The sequence below is a fragment of the Amblyraja radiata genome, chromosome 29 (assembly GCF_010909765.2).
Source record: "Amblyraja radiata isolate CabotCenter1 chromosome 29, sAmbRad1.1.pri, whole genome shotgun sequence".
NCBI lineage: Eukaryota > Metazoa > Chordata > Chondrichthyes > Rajiformes > Rajidae > Amblyraja > Amblyraja radiata.
The window spans coordinates 19,556,879-19,574,773 of record NC_045984.1 but is presented as its reverse complement, the minus strand read 5'-3'; the positions used below and the strand labels follow the sequence as shown (position 1 = coordinate 19,574,773).

At 44.1% G+C, this 17,895-nt stretch overlaps 1 protein-coding gene across 1 annotated transcript in view; it reads left to right on the top strand.

Annotated features, from left to right (window-relative positions):
- The window catches only part of ncan (neurocan), a 95,574-nt gene that overhangs the window by 4,630 nt on the left and 73,049 nt on the right, over positions 1–17,895 (top strand). The window lies entirely within an intron of this gene.

Genomic DNA, 17,895 nt, shown 5'->3' with positions numbered 1-17,895 from the left:
TCAGTTGGACCTGCTGGAGTCTCTCCGCCCTCAGACACTTGCTGCCTCGTCTTGGTGTCCAGCTCCATCAGTCAACAAGACCAGCTCTCTGTGCCAGCCTCGGGGATCAAACCCTGCCACCTGCCCATTTCGTACAGGAGGAGGGTGGGAGCATGGCACAGGGGTGCGGATGATGGAAGGGCAATGCGAGAGAAGATGCTACAGTGGCAGAGAAAGTAAAGCAGGTTGTCATCAGTGAATGGCAGAATCCCCTAAACCCATTTGGGAATTCAGGTGATGCCTCCTTCAATCTGGGAATGGGAAGGGTGTGGGGGTCAGGGGAACCAGGGGGAATGGAATTCTGGAGGAGAGGGGGACGGAGGGAGAGTGTGATGTGTGAGATGAAGGGGTGTGTGGGGTAGAAACACCAGCAGGGAATACATGAGCCGAGTGTTTGTCTCCTTGCCGTGTGTTGAGTGTATATTTGGTTCAGTTTCTGGGTTGCGTTTGAGGATGGATTGGCTCGGCTTGCCTGAGCTGACCACAAGTGGTGAGTAATAGGCCTCTGCCTCGCATCACTCCCCATCTCCGCACTTTGCTCAGTGAACAACCGCTTCTTTGATTGGACTCAGTTGTCCTATTAATAATTCCAGCCATGCAGCAAGACACTATGCTGTGAATGTTAAGCTGGAAGAAGTTGGGCCAAGTTAGTTACAGGAGCGAAAACCAGCCGGCTTCTCCACTGTGGGAGAATAGGCCCAAGTTCAGAGGCTGTGGCCAAGCCGTCTTAACGACGAGACTGGTCTCTTGTGTTAATGAGAGAACGGTGGAACGTGGGGCCAGAATCTTTCCAAGAAACTCCATCTCCATGTGTAAGTTTCCCACCGTCTCCTCTCCACCTCATGCAGTGCCTGCCCCAAGTTCTGTGGCTCCTCCATACCCCCTCCCACGGCCACTCTATATATATACTGATAGAAAGCAAAGCAGCAGAGGAAGTGAGACACCTTCAACTTGCACAGTTGGCCACGCCATGGCTTGCCAACCTCTCCAATAATAAAGAAAGATGCGTTTTTACTGATGCCTTTCAGACCCCCCTGGGTGTTTTATAGCACTTGATGAAGTAGACTGATCACTGTGCTGTCAAAAACATGGCTCGCAGTCTGTGCACAGCAAGCTCCCAGAGATAGCAGCATAAAAACGAACAGAACATCTGTTTAAATGTATATAACTCAGGATCAGATACTAGGAGCATCTTGGGATAATGTCCCTGGTCATTCAATGTTGGCAGAGTGTCTTTTACATTCACCTGGGAGGGCACATGGAGTCTTGAATTAATATCTCAACTGAAAGATGGTATTGGTTTATTATTGTCACGTGTATCAAGATACAATGACCAACTTTGAGCTATCCTGGAAGATCAGACCATTCATCAGTACACCAGGTAGTGCAAAGGGAAAATAAACAGAGTTCAAAATATAGTGTTGCAGTTCAGAGAAAGTGCAGATAAAAAGAGCGCCAGGGCCGCAGGGAAAATGACTGGGGGATCAGGAACTTGTCCTTAGCTCACGAGAGGTCTATTCAAGAGTCTGACAACAGCGGGGAAGAAGCTATTCCAAAATATGGTGGTACGTGGATTGAGGTGTGAGTGGTCCTTCATTATGTTGGCTGCTTTCCATAGGCAGAGTGAAGCGTGGATGAAGTCAATGGTGGGGAGTCTGGTTTGAGTAATGGACTGGGCTGTGTTCACAACACTTTGCAATTTCTTGGTCTTGAGCCCAGCAGTTGACATAACAAGCTGTGATACATCCTGATAAGATGCATTATTTGGTGTATCTGTAGAAATTCAGAAGAGTAATTGGAGATATGATGAATCTCCTTAATTTTCTTAGGAATTAGAGGCGTTGATGTACTTTTTTGACTCTCAAATGTGCGGCACTCCATTTGTACTGCCCTTTCTACAATGCGTCACCCCCTCAGTACTGCCCTTCTCACCGCAGTGCCTCCTTAATACTACCCCCCCAACAGCGAGGCGACCCTCAGTACTGCCCTTCCCAAAGTGTGGCGCTCCCTCAGTACTGCTCCTCCCGAGGTGGAACAAGAAGGGCAAGTGTAGCCAGATCTGCCAGATATCCCAGGTTCTCTCATTACCACCCATCTCTGGCTGTGGCAAAATTCCAGCTGAAAACTAATTTTCCTCCTCGTTCCCAGTTATCCTACCAGTCTTACTGTCTCCGACTACATTTTATCTCTGTACCGCCCACTACCATGACATCAGTCTAAAGAAGGGTCTCGACCCAAAACGTCACCCATTCCTTCTCTCCAGAGATGCTGCCTGTCCCGCTGAGTTACTCCAGCATTTTGCGTCTACCTTCGAACCTATTTGACCTTTTCCTTGCTCGGCATCAAAATTCGAGCATGCACGGAACCCTGCCGGACAGAATTCCTAATATTCACTTTGTCTGGAATTGAGAAACCCTTCCTGTCTCAGCACTCGATCCTTATATCGTACATTCTGATCACATTACCTCCATCTTTCAGTTTCTCCCCTCTCACTGCATTTCTTGTGTCTCCCAGTCTCCACATCCCCGTAAGGAGTGGATCGCCTTTGTCAATGTCAATGTTGAAACTTGCTGGGAGAGCAGAGGTTGTGCCCATTGTGGCTGGATATGAGTGAAATGACTGGGGAGGTGGAGAGTTAAGGAGTGTGTAGGGATGATGAGCTGGAGGGATGGAGTGAGTGAAGAGGTGGAGAGGGTGGATGAGTGAAGGAGATGAAGTGAAGGAGAGGACGGTGATTGGAGGGGTGGAGAGGTGGTGGAGGAAGATTGAGATTGAAGAGGGTGAACAGGGCTAATGTGGAACAAGAGGCGAGTGTGGTGGGAAAGTCAAGTGTGGGCAGATCTACCAGATACCCCTGGGTTTGACACAGCAATAGAGGGGCCAGCTCCAAATATGTTGTTCCTCCCTAGCCTTTCAGATAAGGGCTGTGAACCTGAAACTGGGCCTGAGCTTGCCAGGGAGGTGGGTGAAAGGACGAATTGGCCAGAGATAAGAGGAGCAGTGTGGGAGCGAGGTGGGGAAAGGTTTGGGATCAAAACCGGAGAATCCTGCTCAGGGACAGGCACAGCCTGCAGTCCGTTCTCTGACCCACCCCGTGGCTGCTTGGTTTAATCACATTTATGGGTCTGATTATTTGTATCTATAACTGGTGTACCAGCAGTCACACAAGACCAACGGGAGGGTCAGTGGCAGCTCTGCCTATGTGAAGCCCCATTCTACCCCCAATAATTGGCATTGATGGGCAATTGTCAATGTTCTCCAGCGAAACTGCTCTGCCTGATTTGGGAATTAAAACTGCACAGCTGTTTTTAAAATTTGAATGAAGTCTCTCGCACCTTGCCCTCAGGAAGAACATCATGGCTAAAACTTCATAATCTAAACTTATTTAAACTATCACCATCTGCGCTCGCCGCTTTATTCCTTAGTAAATCTATGAGCAGCTTCACCTTTCGCCATTTCCATCAGTTCCAAAGCAATCGCACCACCACTCACATCTTCCCCTCTCCCCTCATTTCTGTTTCCGATTAAGTTTAGCTTTAGTATTCTCACATGTACCAAGGTACACGGAAAAACTTTGTTTTACATGCTACCCAAACAGAGCAAGTATACTATACATAAACACAATCTAGTCAAATTCGAGTACAATAGATGGAGCAAAGGGGAAGATACAGAGTGCAGAATATAGTTCTCAGTATTATAGTGCATCAGTTCTAGAGACAAAGGGCAACATGGTGGCATAGTGGTAGAGCTACTTCCTTACAGTGCCAGAGTCGCTAGTTCGATCCTGACTACAGGTGATTATCTCTATGGAGTTTGTACGATTTCCCCGTAACCCGTGTGGGTTTTTTCTAAGATCTTTGGTTTCCTCTCACACTCCAAAGACGTACAGGTTTATGGGTTAATTGACTTGGTATAAAATGTAAAATTGTTCCTAGTGTGTGTGTAGGGTAGTGTTAATGTGCGAGGATCTCTGGCCAGTGTGGACTCAGTTGGCTGAAGGGCCTGTTTCCGTGCTGTATCTCTAAACTATACGAAAGAAAGATTAATGTCGTCAATGGGGGGGGGGGGGGGGGGGGGGGTGGAGCAGAGGAGAATTGGGCCATACCCTAGCTTATTGAAGGTCCATTCAGAAGTCAGAAAATAGAGGGGAGAAAGTTGTTCCTGTGTCTGGTTGTGTCTGTATCTTCTGCCCGACGGGAGAGGGAAGAAGAGGGAATGACTGGGGTGTGAGTGGTCCTTGTTTATGTTGGCTGCTTTCCCAAGGCAACGTGAAATGTAGATGAGATTGATGGTGGGGGGTCTGCACTGTACGATGGACAGGGTTGCACCTACAACTCTCTGCAACTTCTTGCGGTTTTGGGCAGAGCTGTTGCCAAACCAAGCTGTGATGCATCCTGAGAGGATGCCTTCTAGGGTGCATCTGTAGAAGTTGGCCAGGTTATTGGAAACATGCTGACTCTCCTTGGCCTTCTACGTAAGTGTTGGACTGCTTTCTTGGCCGTTACATCAATGTAATTGGACCTGCACAAATAGTTAGTGTTATTTGCACCTGAGACATTGAAGCTATCAACCATCTCCACTTTGGCACTATTGATGCTGATTGGAGTGTGTAATCCACCACTTCCGACACTTGTTAACTACAGTAGCTCCTTCATCTTGCTGATATTGAAGGAGAGATTGTTTTTGTACACTGTGGCACAAAACTCTCTATCTCCTTCCTTTACTCTGTCTTGTCATTATTCATAATGCAGCTCACTATGGAGGTTTAATCCGTAACCTTGTAAATAGAATCAGAGTCGAATTTGGCTGCACTTTCATGAGTATATATTGAGTGTAGTACGGGCTGAGAATACAGCCTGGCACGGTACTGGTGTTTAATTTAGTTTAGTTTAGAGATACAGCGTGGAAACAGACCATTCGTCCCACTGAGTCCACACTGACCAACAGACACCCATACACTAGTTCTATCCTACACATTAGTGACAATTTACAGAAGCCAATTAACCTACAAACCTGCACGTTCTTGGAATGTGGAAGGAAACTGGTGCACCTAGAGGAAACCCATGCGATCACAGGGAGAACGTACAAACTCTGTACAGAGAAATAAAGAAATATAGAAACATAGAAAATAGGTGCAAGAGTAGGCCATACGGCCCTTCGAGCCAGCACCACCATTCAATATGATCATGGCAGTACCCCGTTCAGGCTTTTTCCCCATATCCCTTCATTCCCTTTGCACTTAGAACCCAATCTACCTCTCTCTTGAAAACATCTGGTGAATTGGCCTCCACTGCCTTCTGTGGCAGAGAATTCCACAGATTCACATATCTCTGGGTGAAAACGTTTTTTTTCTCATCTCATCCTAAATGGTCTTATACTGTGACCCCTGGTTCTGTACTCCCAAACATCGGGAATATTTTTCCTGCATCTACCCGGTCCAATCCTCTAAGAATTTTATATGTTTCTATAAGATTCCCATTCATCCTTCTAAATTCCAGCGAATACAAGCTCAGTCGACCCATTCTTTCATCATTCATCAGTCCCGCCATTCCGGGAATTAACCTGGTGAATCCACGCTGCACTCCCTCAATGCCCTTCCTCAAATTAGGAGACCAAAATTGCACACAATACTCTTGGTGTGGTCTCACCAGGGCCCTGTACAAATGTAGTAAGACCTCCTTGCTCCTAAACTCAAATCCTCTCACAATGAAGGCCAATGATTGGCTTTCTTCACTGCCTGCAGTACCTGCATGCTTAATTTCAGTGACTGATGTACACGCACATCCAGGCCTTTTTTGCATCTCCCCTTCTCCTAATCTGACACCATTCAGATAATAATCTGCCTTCCTGTTCTTGCCACCAAAGTGGATAACCTGGCATTTATCCACATTATACTGCAGCACCTGCAATCAGAATCGAACTCCGGTCTCTGAGGCTGTACGGCAGCAACTCTACCGCTGCCCCACTGTGCCACCCTTGCTGAGAGTTGTTGTGGAGGATGCTTTATCATCTATCCTCACAGATCAAGTTCAAGTTCAAGTTCAAGTGAGTTTATTGTCATATGTCCCTGTATAGGACAATGAAATTCTTGCTTTGCTTCAGCACACAGAACATAGTAGGCATTTACTACAAAACAAGTCAATGTGTCCATATACCGTAATATAGATATATACACACATGAATAAATAAACTGATAAAGTGCAAATAACAGAAAATGGGTTATTAATAATCAGAGTTTTGTCCGAGCCAGGTTTAATAGCCTGATGGCTGTGGGGAAGTAGCTATTCCTGAACCTGGTTGTTGCAGTCTTCAGGCTCCTGTAGATTGTGGTCTGTGGGTCAAGAGGTGGGGATTCCAGTTGTAGAGGGATTGTGGGTGTCAGAACATGTAATGGTGGGATCGTGAGACCCTGACTGTGAAAGTGAGAAACCCAGTCAGCCTTTGAGCCAAGTTCCACACTGACACAGCATGGTTGTCCCATGTTCAAGATGGTGTTCTGACTTTGAAAGGCAGAAGTTCAGGCTGCAGTTACAGAGTTAATTCCGAGTGGCCTCAACATCGTGGTGATATTTGGTTAATGATTTCCAATATTCATCTCAAGGCTAGACTTCTCAGCATGAGATGCTGTGAGGCTGCTTCCAATGCACACTCACTTTCATCGCATTCATTGTCAGGAGATTTTGTCAGCATAACTGGTGCATTTGTGTCAGCTTGCCTCACCGCTCACTCCAGCCCAGATAAAAGACATTGCTTTGTGTAACAACTGTAATTTTCTGCTTCTCTGGTGGTTAGAGACTTTAGACTTTTTTTACTGCCGATTCTTTTGAGAATTTGAGGCATAATTTTGATGTTTTGAAGTCGGATTGCGTTGGGGAGGTGATAGTTTGGCAGGTGACAGCGATTATTCCGGGAAGCATGGTTGCAGCTTTGTTCGGACCTGTTTCAGCTGTGTTTGAAGCTCCTCTCCTCCCCACACTCCACCACCAACATTACACCTGTGGGTTCCATCTGTAAAATGCAATGCGGTTGCTCACTCAGACCACGCTGAGACAACAGCAGGCAGTGAAGAAAGCAGGTAGGTCAGTCTCCCTACCTGCTTCCACACCTGCAACCTCCGGCAACCACCTGCAACCTCCGGGACCCACACGGAAACCTTGGGTGGGGCACAAAGTCTCCAGAGGTTTCCGTTCAGGTTTCCTAAGTGGGACAGGGGCATTTACCGGGTGCCGTCTGCAGGTTCCCCATCCGAGTCACGTTAATCCCTTCATCGTGCATCGGTATCCTGTGGACGGTTCTGCTTTAACCATGTATTGTCATTCTGTACACTGGTTAGCACGCAACAAAAGCTTTTCACTGTACCTCGGTACATTAATGTGACATTAATGGGTGCCAGGGATCATGGGGTGAAGGCAGGAGAATAGGGTTGAAAGGGAAAGATAGATCAGCTATGATTGTATGGCGGAGTAGACTAGATGGGCCGAATGGCCTAATTCTAGTCCTCGAACTTGTGAACATGAAACTTAATCTAAACTGTGTCGAAATCTTGGAGTTTCCCCTCTCCCCCACCCAACATACTGAGGAAGCACATTCACCAGAAGGACTGCTTCAGTTTTTTTTAAAAAGCTCACCCCCTCCCACTCAAAGACAATGAAACCCACACAAAATAAATAAATGTTTTATGACTAATAATAAATATTATTTTAATTTTCTTTTAAACATCACTAGCCCTGTCGTGAGTCTTCTCTTGGGGTCTGGCCTCAGTTCCTGACACCTGTACTTGGATGAACACAAAGTGTTGGAGTAACTCAGCAGGTCAGGCATCATCTCTGGAGAACATGTTACAGTCGTGTGGCCCACCACCCTCTGTGTGAACAAGTTGCCTCCCAGGTTCCAATTAAATCTTTCCCCACTCACCTTAAATGTATGTCCTCTGGTTCTTGACTCTCCCATCCTGGGAAAAAGTCTCTGTGCATTCTCGCTACCTATACCCCTCATGATAGATCACCCCCCAGCCTCCCCTTGTTGAACGGTTGTCTCACCATTCCTCGTGTGTCTCAGGAGAGAAACTTGAGGTTTCAGGCAAAGGGAGGGGAGGGGGGGGGGGGGGGGGGGGGCTGTGAAAGGGGTATAAGCGGATTGAAAGGGGACCATCATCTCCAAAAGCCTACAACACCTTCGTATTAGATCCTTGAAGTTCTGCAGCGCAAGAATATTTCTCCACATCAGCCCTATCTCCAGTTAGATCTCACCCAGGCCTCACACTCGCTCTTTGTCTCTCTCTCTCTTTCTTCCCTTCTCCTTGTCTCCTTGTCTCCCTGTCTCTCCCTCACTTTACCTCTTTGCTGCTTTCTTTGCTTCCCTTTTTTTTGGTTTTTTTTTGCTCTCTCATTCGCTTTCTCCCATACACTCTCTCTTTTATCTCTCTCACCACTGTTTTGACAGTTGAGGTGGATATTGAAGATCTCACGGGACTGGTGAAGGATAGGATGACCAAAACACTTGTCCAAGCCGTCACCACAGCTGTCTTGTTGACTGGGTACTGTGCAGAGTGAGCTTGTTGTTTGGTTACTTCACAAATGTCAGGGCTTTCAAAAGGAAACAAATTGTGTAAAGGGCTTTGAGACACCAGATGAGGCTGTTCTGTGTGGGCAGAAGTGTTTGGATGCAATCTTTTTTCAGTAGCGATGAATCATCTTTCAAAGGCTCGGTCGATTTGTAATCGGTTGATTCTCCGGTTTCAGATGCAGGTGTCTTGTCCTTTCCCCACAGTGAGGGAGGCATTGTTGGGACAAAGGCCCCAGTGCTGAAAGTCAAGAGAGTCAGGAGTCAATGGTTACAGATGCTGCAACTTCACCTGGGCTATATTTACTAATTGACACATGGAAGCAACTAATTTTAGATTCCCAGCAAAGCTCAGAGGTTGCACCAACAAGGACCTCGATTAACGATCCAAGGGTTAATGAAAATCCATCGCTATCCTCACTCGAGATTAACCCATTAATCTGTCAGCGTATCAGTCACAGATTTGCATCAAACAGGTTACGGTGGAGTCAGGAGTCATTTAAAGGTTTAGTCTGGCAGCGTGGGAGTCCTGGGCATGGGGGAGGGAACACTCAGATATGACCCACCACGTTACACTTTCCAGGAAACCATCGCTCCCTGACTTATACAGCCGGAGGACCAATACTATTATTTCACTGTTCATTTTGAAACATAACTGATGTTGACAGGACATGATTGAGATGTTGCATAGATCATTTGTCCGGTTAGACAGGCTGGTGAGCCTCACGTCACTGGTGCGGGGATTACTGGAGAAAATTCTCAGCACGGTACTTGGGTTTATTTGGAAAGGCGGAGACTGATCAGGGAGTCAGCAAGACCCAGAAACTCTAAATGAATCTACAATCATACTCATACCAAAAACGGACAAGGATCTTGAAGACCCAGGTTCATACAGAGCTATAGCCCTCTTAAATACTGATCAGAAAATATGAACTAAAATTTTATCTAATAGATTGACCTTAGTGATCAGTAAATTAATACATCCCGACCAAACAGGGTTTATCCCAAAACGTTATTCATTTTATAATCTGAGAAGATTATTTAATATTATATACTCCAATAGAATTCCTAATGCAGATCTAGCAATTATTTCGTTAGATGCTGAAAAAGCATTTGACCAGGTAGAATGGCCATATTTATTTTCGGTGATGGAAAAATTTCAACTAGGAGAGAAGTACTGTACATGGGTTAAATTGTTATATTCTAATCCAACAGCCAGAATATTAACAAGCAAAATGTTATCAACTAAATTTAATCTCTCTAGAGGCTGTAGACAAGGATGTTCACTATCCCCACTATTATTTGCTCTTGCAATCGAACCCCTAGCAGAAAGCGTTAGAAACCATCCAGGAATATATGGATACAATACTAGAGACACAAGGAATAAAATTTCCTTATATGCAGATGATGTACTAATATATATTACAAAGTTAGAAACTAGTATTCCAAACTTATTAAATCTAATAACTCAATTTGGTCAGTTTTCGGGATATAGAATTAATTGGAATAAAAGTGAAATCATGCCAATAACAAAATTCAATTTACATACAATACAACAATCCCCTTTTAAAATAGTTAAAGATAAATTTAAATACTTAGGAATCTATGTAACTAAGACATATACCTCTTTATTTAAACTAAATTTCCCACCCTTACTGAATAAACTACATAAGAATGTTCAATACTGGAAAACACTCCCCATTTCTATGCTTGGGAGAATTAATGCTATAAAAATGATTTTTTTACCGCAACTACTGCACCTATTTCAATTAATTCCGATATATATTCCAAAAACTTTTTTCAAAAAAATCGACTCCATTGTTACAAGTTTTGTCTGGGATTATAAGAATCATAGAATAAGTAAAAAACATTTATGTAAGTCAAAGATAAATGGAGGTTTGGCTTTGCCAAATTTCTTATTTTATTTTTGGGCAGTCCATATTAAAAACATGATTTTCTGGCTGGAAGAAATGGATCGACAACCAGATTGGTTAATGATGGAAAAGGAAGACTGTCTACCTTTTGAAATAGGTCCGATCATATTTGCCCCCACAAAACTGCACAAAAAAACCTATAAAGAAAACCCCATAATACATAGTGGAATACGAATTTGGAAACAAATAAAAAAAGATTTAAATTTAATAATATACCACTATGCCTTCCCATTGTAAATAATCCTTCATTCAAATCATCCTTTATGGACAAGGGTTTCACACAATGGAAAAATTATGGAATCAAAAATATAGGACATCTTTATGGGAAAGGCACTTTTCTTTCATTTCAAGAGTTACAACTGAATTATGGACTGCACTCAAATAATTTCTTCAGATATCTACAAATTAGAGATTATGTTAAATCTAATACACAAGTCTACAGGAGTAGGGAATCAGAAATTCTTGATGAATGTTTGAACAAGCATCCTAATACTGAAAAACTAATAGCTTATATTTATAACACCCTACTAAACAACGAGGTACCACCGTCCGAACCATATAGATACAAATGGGAAAATAAAATAGGTCATCCTATAACGAAAGATATGTGGGACGAAAGTTTACAACAAATACATCAATGTTCATTAAATGCCAGACATACTTTAATACAATTCAAGGTCTTACATAGACTACACTACTCTAAAATAAAACTAAATAGAATCTTCCCACAAATCTCTCCTATTTGTGATAAATGTCTACATCTAGAGGCTAATTTAACACATACGTTTGAAAACTGTATAAAACTTAAACATTTCTGGACTGATATTTTTGAAATAATTTCAGAAGTTATTAATACAAAACTGGACCCAAACACAAAATTAATAATACTTGGAATATCAGAACAAAGTTTAACACTCACAACAAACCAAAGAAATTTCCTCGACTACAGTATAATAATCGGGAAAAAATTAATATTAAAATTTTGGAAAGGCCCTACAACCCCCACAATTAATATGTGGATTACGGAAATGTCGGAGACCCTATACTTAGAAAGAATTAGACTTGTCTTAATGGACAAACAAGATATTTTCGATAAAATCTGGGCTCCATTCATTAACTATCTGAAGGGATAGATTGGCACAGCACGAGGACCCAACTGAAACTTGAACTCAGGATCAGATGAAAAGCTATACTTTATAATCTACGAACCTATCTCCATTGACGTATTACAGGTAACCCATTCCACCTCCTCTGTTTTTCTGTTTTTTTAATTTGTAACTTTCTACCCTCTCTTTCTCTCTCTTTCTATAAAAAATAAAAACACTAGAAGCAGAAGTAATTGATAATTGAAAATTTTAATAATGTATGACTGATGTATATGAAAAGTCTTTTTAGTATAATATGTAACTATACTTTATAATATGTCTACTTCTAATAAAAATATATATAAAAAAAAAAAAAAGACAGGCTGGTGAGCCTCACGTCACTGGTGCGGGGATTACTGGAGAAAATTCTCAGCACGGTACTTGGGTTTATTTGGAAAGGCGGAGACTGATCAGGGAGTCAGCAAGACCTTGTGTGGGGACACTCCTGTCTCACTAATGTAATTGAGTATTCTAAAGAGTTACTAAGAAGATTGATGATGACAGAGCAGTAGATGTTCTCTAAATGGACTTCATGAGGCATTTGACAAGGTCCCATATGGTATCATGGAACAACATTTTAACATGTAAAATTCTTAAGGGATTGGACAGGCTAGATGCAGGAAAAATGTTCCCGGTGTTGGGAGCGTCCAGAACCAGGCATCACAGTTTAAGAATAAGGGGTAGGCCATTTAGGTATGAGATGAGGAAAAACATTTTCACCCAGAGCTGTGAATCGGTGCAATTCTCCGCCACAGAAGGCAGTGGATGCCAATTCACTGGATGTTTTCAAGAGAGAGTTAGATATAGCTCTTAAGGCTAACGGAATCAAGGAATATGGGGACAAAGCAGGAACGTGGTACTGATCGTGGATGATCAGCCATGATCATATTGAATAGTGATGCTGACTCGAAGGGCTGAATGGCCTACTCCTGCACCTATTTTCTATGTTTCTAAACCCTCTTGAAAGGCATAGATAGAGTGGATGTGGAAAGGATGTTTCCACTGGTGGGAGAGTCTAGGACCAGAGATCATAGCCTCAGAAGTAAAGGGCCCATTTTAGAAAGGAGGCGAGGAGGAACTTCTTTAATTAGAGGGAAGTTAATCTGTGGATCTCATGGCCACAGAGGGCTGTGGAGGCCAAATCACTAGATATTTTTAAGGCAGAGATAGACACATTAGAACGGGTGTCAAGGGATATGAGGAGAAGGCAGGAAAATTGGTTTAGGAGGCAGAGATCAGCCATGATTGATTGGCGGTGTAAACTCAATGGGATGAATAGCCTAATTCTACTCCTATAACGTGAACTTGTGAACTTCTAAAACACAAAGCGCGGGAGAAACTCAGTGGGTCAGGCAACATCTGGGGAAGGAATGGCCAGGTGATGTTTGGGGTTGTGACCCTTCTTCAGATTGATGCTTGACTTGTTAAGTTCCTCTAGCACTTTGTATTTTGCTCAAGATTCCAGCAGCTGCAATCTCTTGTGTTGCATGCGGTTGGCTGGTTTGGGAGATTAAGGCACATTAAATCCAAAATTGCCTTCATCATGGGAAGCAGAATAGTGGAGGAGAGATTGTCATCTGGTGGGAAGTCTGTGACCAGTAGCGTACCAAACGGTGCCTCAGGAAGGCCGTCAGCATTCACAAAGACTCCTCACACCCTCGTAATGGACTGTTTGAACTACTTCCTTCCATTAGATGTTACAAGGCATTCTACGCCCGAAACTCCAGACTCAGGAACAGCTTCTTTCCCAGAGCTATAGATGCTCTGAACCGGCCCTGCTGAGTGCCCCCCACCCCCACGGACTGTCTCCCTCGGATGGTCACGTCGCACAGACACATCTGCACTTTAGTCTGTTTTGACTATTTTACTGTTGTAATGTTCTTTGCACAAACCATGTTCTCGGGGTATCTAAACCTAAATTTTAGTAGTTACTTAAGTTATGATGTTGGGTGGAAGCTGCATACCCAAATCTCGTTACACTTATGTGCAATGACAATAAAATATATTATTATTAATATTATTATTATTATTATTATTATTATTATTATTATTATTATTATTATTATTATTATTATTATTATTATTATTATTATTATTATTATTGTTATATGGATCAGTGTGGATTGTTTGTGATATATGTTTAACACCTTGGATATGGATGTAGGAGGTGTAATTTGTACCATTGTAGATGACATTAAAATTGGTGATGTTGCAGAGAGCGAGGGAAGTTGTCTAAGGCCACAGCAGGATATAGGTTGGATGGAAAGTTGGTTGGAGTGTTGGGTTGTCTTCCTTGGTCAGGGGATTTATTGCAAGATTTGGATTGCCATGTTACAACAACACAAGATGTTGGTGAGACTGTGTTTGGAATACTGTGTGCAATTCCGGTCATTTAGCTACAGGAAGGATATCATCAAATTGGAAAGGCACAGAAAGAAATTCACTGGGATACCATGAGGACTGGGGGGCTTGAGTTGTGCAAGAGATAGGCTGGGTTTTTTTTCCCTGGAGAGTTGGAGGCAGAGGGGTGACCGCATAGAGATACATAAAGCTTCTCCAATTTCAGGTAGTCCTTGCTTTCTCCCTCTTTCCCCTCCCCTTCCCAGCTCTCCCACAGTCCACTGTTCCACCTCTTTCTTTATTCTTCCCCCCCACCCCCGGTCTGAAGAAGGGTCTCGACCCAAAACGTCACCTATTCCTTCGCTCCATAGATGCTGCCCCATCCGCTGAGTTTCTCCAGCATTTTTGTCTACCTTCGATTTTTTGCAGCATAGAAACATAGAAACATAGAAAATAGGTGCAGGAGTAGGCCATTCGGCCCTTCGAGCCTGCACCACCATTCAATATGATCATGGCTGATCATCCAACTTAGTATCCCATACCTGCCTTCTCTCCATACCCCCTGATCTCTTTAGCCACAAGGGCCACATCCAACTCCCTCTTAAATATAGCCAATGAACTGGCCTCAACTACCTTCTGTTGCAGAGAATTCCACAGATTCACCACTCTCTGTGTAAAAAATAATTTTCTCATCTCGGTCCTAAAAGACTTCCCTCTTATCCTTAAACTGTGACCGCTTGTTCTGGACTTCCCCAACGTCGGGAATAATCTTCCTGCATCTAGCCTGTCCAACCCCTTAAGAATTTTGTAAGTTTCTATAAGATCCCCCCCCAATCTTCTAAATTCTAGCGAGTACAAGCCGAGTCTATCCAGTCTTTCTTCATATGAAAATCCTGCCATCCCAGGAATCAGTCTGGTGAACCTTCTCTGTACTCCCTCTATGGCAAAAATGTCTTTCCTCAGATTAGGAGACCAAAACTGTATGCAATACTCCAGGTGTGGTCTCACCAAGACCATGTACAACTGCAGTAGAACCTCCCTGCTCTTATACTCAAATCCTTTTGCTATGAATGCTAACATACCATTCGCTTTCTTCACTGCCTGCTGCACCTGCATGCCTACTTTCAATGACTGGTGTACCATGACACCCAGGTCTCGTTGCATCTTCCCTTTTCCTAATCGGCCACCATTCAGATAATAGTCAACTTTCCTGTTTTTGCCACCTAAGTGGATAACCTCACATTTATCCACATTATACTGCATCTGCCATGCATTTGCCCACTCACCCAACCTATCCAAGTCACCTTGTAGCCTCCTAGCATCCTCCTCACAGCTAACACTGCCCCCCAGCTTCGTGTCATCCGCAGTTCTTTCTTAAACATAAAATCCCCACAAAGTCCCCACACATCCAATTCCCCTCACCCGCAAATCCCCCCACACCCAATGCCCATCACGCCCAAATTCCCCCATCCCCAAAGCCCCCACCCCAAACCTATGTTCTCATAGCTGGCAGTCCTATAGCATCACATGTTAGGAGCGTTATAGTCCCACCTGCTCTGCCATTTAACAGCACTGGTATCTCTAACAATTGCCTCCATACATTGCTTGTCTCTGACCCATTTGGTCAGTGATGTGCTCAAAGCCATAGTTTGTCCTGGGCTGACCTAGGACGGTGAACAGCTCTGCACTGTGGCTGGTACCGGAACTCCGAGTTCCCTCTCCCTCCATTCACCTAGCCTGTGATCTGGCAGGATAAAGGTGTTCAGACCAGGCCCACCATCGATAGCCGTCTGAACTCTCCCTGTATACGGCACCCCCCCCCCCCATCTCCCTCCCTCCCCGTACAGAGCTGAAGTGATGAACCTCCGGCTGTCTAAACTCTGGGAATATGCCACCAGTATCGTTGATGTGTCACAACAACAAGAATTGACGGGGAAGTTGGAGAAGGCATGCTAGAAGTTGACAGCAAGTGACAGTTTTGTGAACAAGATACAGGCAATAAATTAAGTCTTAATATTGAGCTGTTCACAGCCTGCAGACAGTGAAATAAATTCCGATGATGACTGCTGCTGTGAAAACGTGCGCTGCTGTGTGAAGCTCTATGATGACAGGGTGGAGACGGTGGAGGCAGGGTTGTGTCGGGGGAAGTGTAAGTGCCACGGAGCCGAAATAAATGAATGGGAGTAACCTACACACACTGTAGTCTGAATGGAACAAATGGTTCAGGAGGCTACAGAGACTGGGATCAGAGTCAAGATGTCCCTCCTTGGTTTCCTCCTGATTGTGGAAGCTATCAGAATGTGTTTTGTAAAGATGGAGCAGAGCCAGGTGTGATGGACAGCACTGAGCCTACAGCAGAGGGACCTTCACCTTCCAGAAGTGATCACCTCGCTATCCCAGTGTGATTGTGTTAGCTCCATATTAAATCACAGATGTGGTGTATTTCCTGAAGCACTGGTTGCTGTGCTAAAAGTTAGTACAATTGGACCACGTCACATCAATAGCCTCTTTCCAGAGCTCAGTCAACCCCTGTCTGTCATTCCCTGAGTTTATGCTGGAAGATTGGTCATTCGCCCCTTAGATAAAATGACGCTCCAACCCAGAACGTCACCTATCCATGTTCTCCAGAGATGCTGCTTGACCCGCTGAGTTGCTCCAGCATTTTGTGTTCTCCTTGAATTACTCCTCCTCTGATGTGCCTCTGTGATGGGGCACTCAGTGGCGGGCATCTCTGGGAGAAGGATGGACCAGTGCAAGTCGTTCCTCTGGGGCAGGGAGTTCTGAGGTGGCGATGGACACTGGACACACACTGAGGGTGGTTCTGGGGAGCTGTGGGACATATTGAACAGGGGCCCCCATCTACTTGGCCTGGTAAAGCAAAGCAAGTGTAACTTCTGTTGATGCGCAGGACATCTCCTGGAGACCCGGCCCAATGTTCCTGCCTTCACCAATGCCACTAAATCAATAACATCGGCATTGCTCTGCTAAGAGCCTATTGCTCATCCTATGGTGATATGTTTCAGGATATCCTGACATCATGTAGGGCATTAAATACCTTCAGGGTGATTCACTTTTATTGCATATTCTTCACCCAATTTTGGCAATTGCTTTATGGTGTCAACAACTTGATTCGATCATTTTGAAGGATTCCCTTTCCAAAGGGCGTTAAATGCCCAACATCCTTCGCAATGGAATTTTTTTTTAATACTTGGAATTGTCTCATTGCATTCAGGCAATTTTAATAAAGGGCAATGATTGATCCAGTTATGATTGGTGTCCAACAGATTTACCAGCTGTTAGGCAGCACCTGGGGTGGTGTAGAGTGAACACTATTGATCGTGGGTGAGGGATACTTTAGTGGAGTGGGAGCCACATAGAGTTTGTCTCCACTCCTGGTGTCTCCCAGACAATATTGATAAACCTCCTACACTCTGACACTCTGGAGAAGTTCAAGAATTGTGTTTTGATTTAAAAAGTCTCTGAATATTTTTATGATTGCTTACAACACGTTGTTGGATGGTGGATGGTGGAGCTGTTTGACCAGGTGGGCAATGTTGTCCAGAATCAATCTGTAACCTCCATGGTGCAAAGTCAAACCTTCCCTCATGGTCTCACCAGCTCTGGTCAGCGAAGGGTAGAATGGAAACAAAAGCTGGACTGGAGCTGATGCAAGTTTGGGGGTGTTTGCTGTGAGTTCAAGGGACATTAAGGGTAGATGACAGATTTGGTCAGGTTTATGCTCGCCGTGATTTGTCCTCTGCGTGGGAGAGCCTGGGGCCAGAGGCCAGAGCTTCAGAATAAAAGGACGTACCATTGCAAAGGAGATGAGAAGGAATTTCTTTAGCCAGAGGGTGGTGAATCTGTGGAATTCCTTG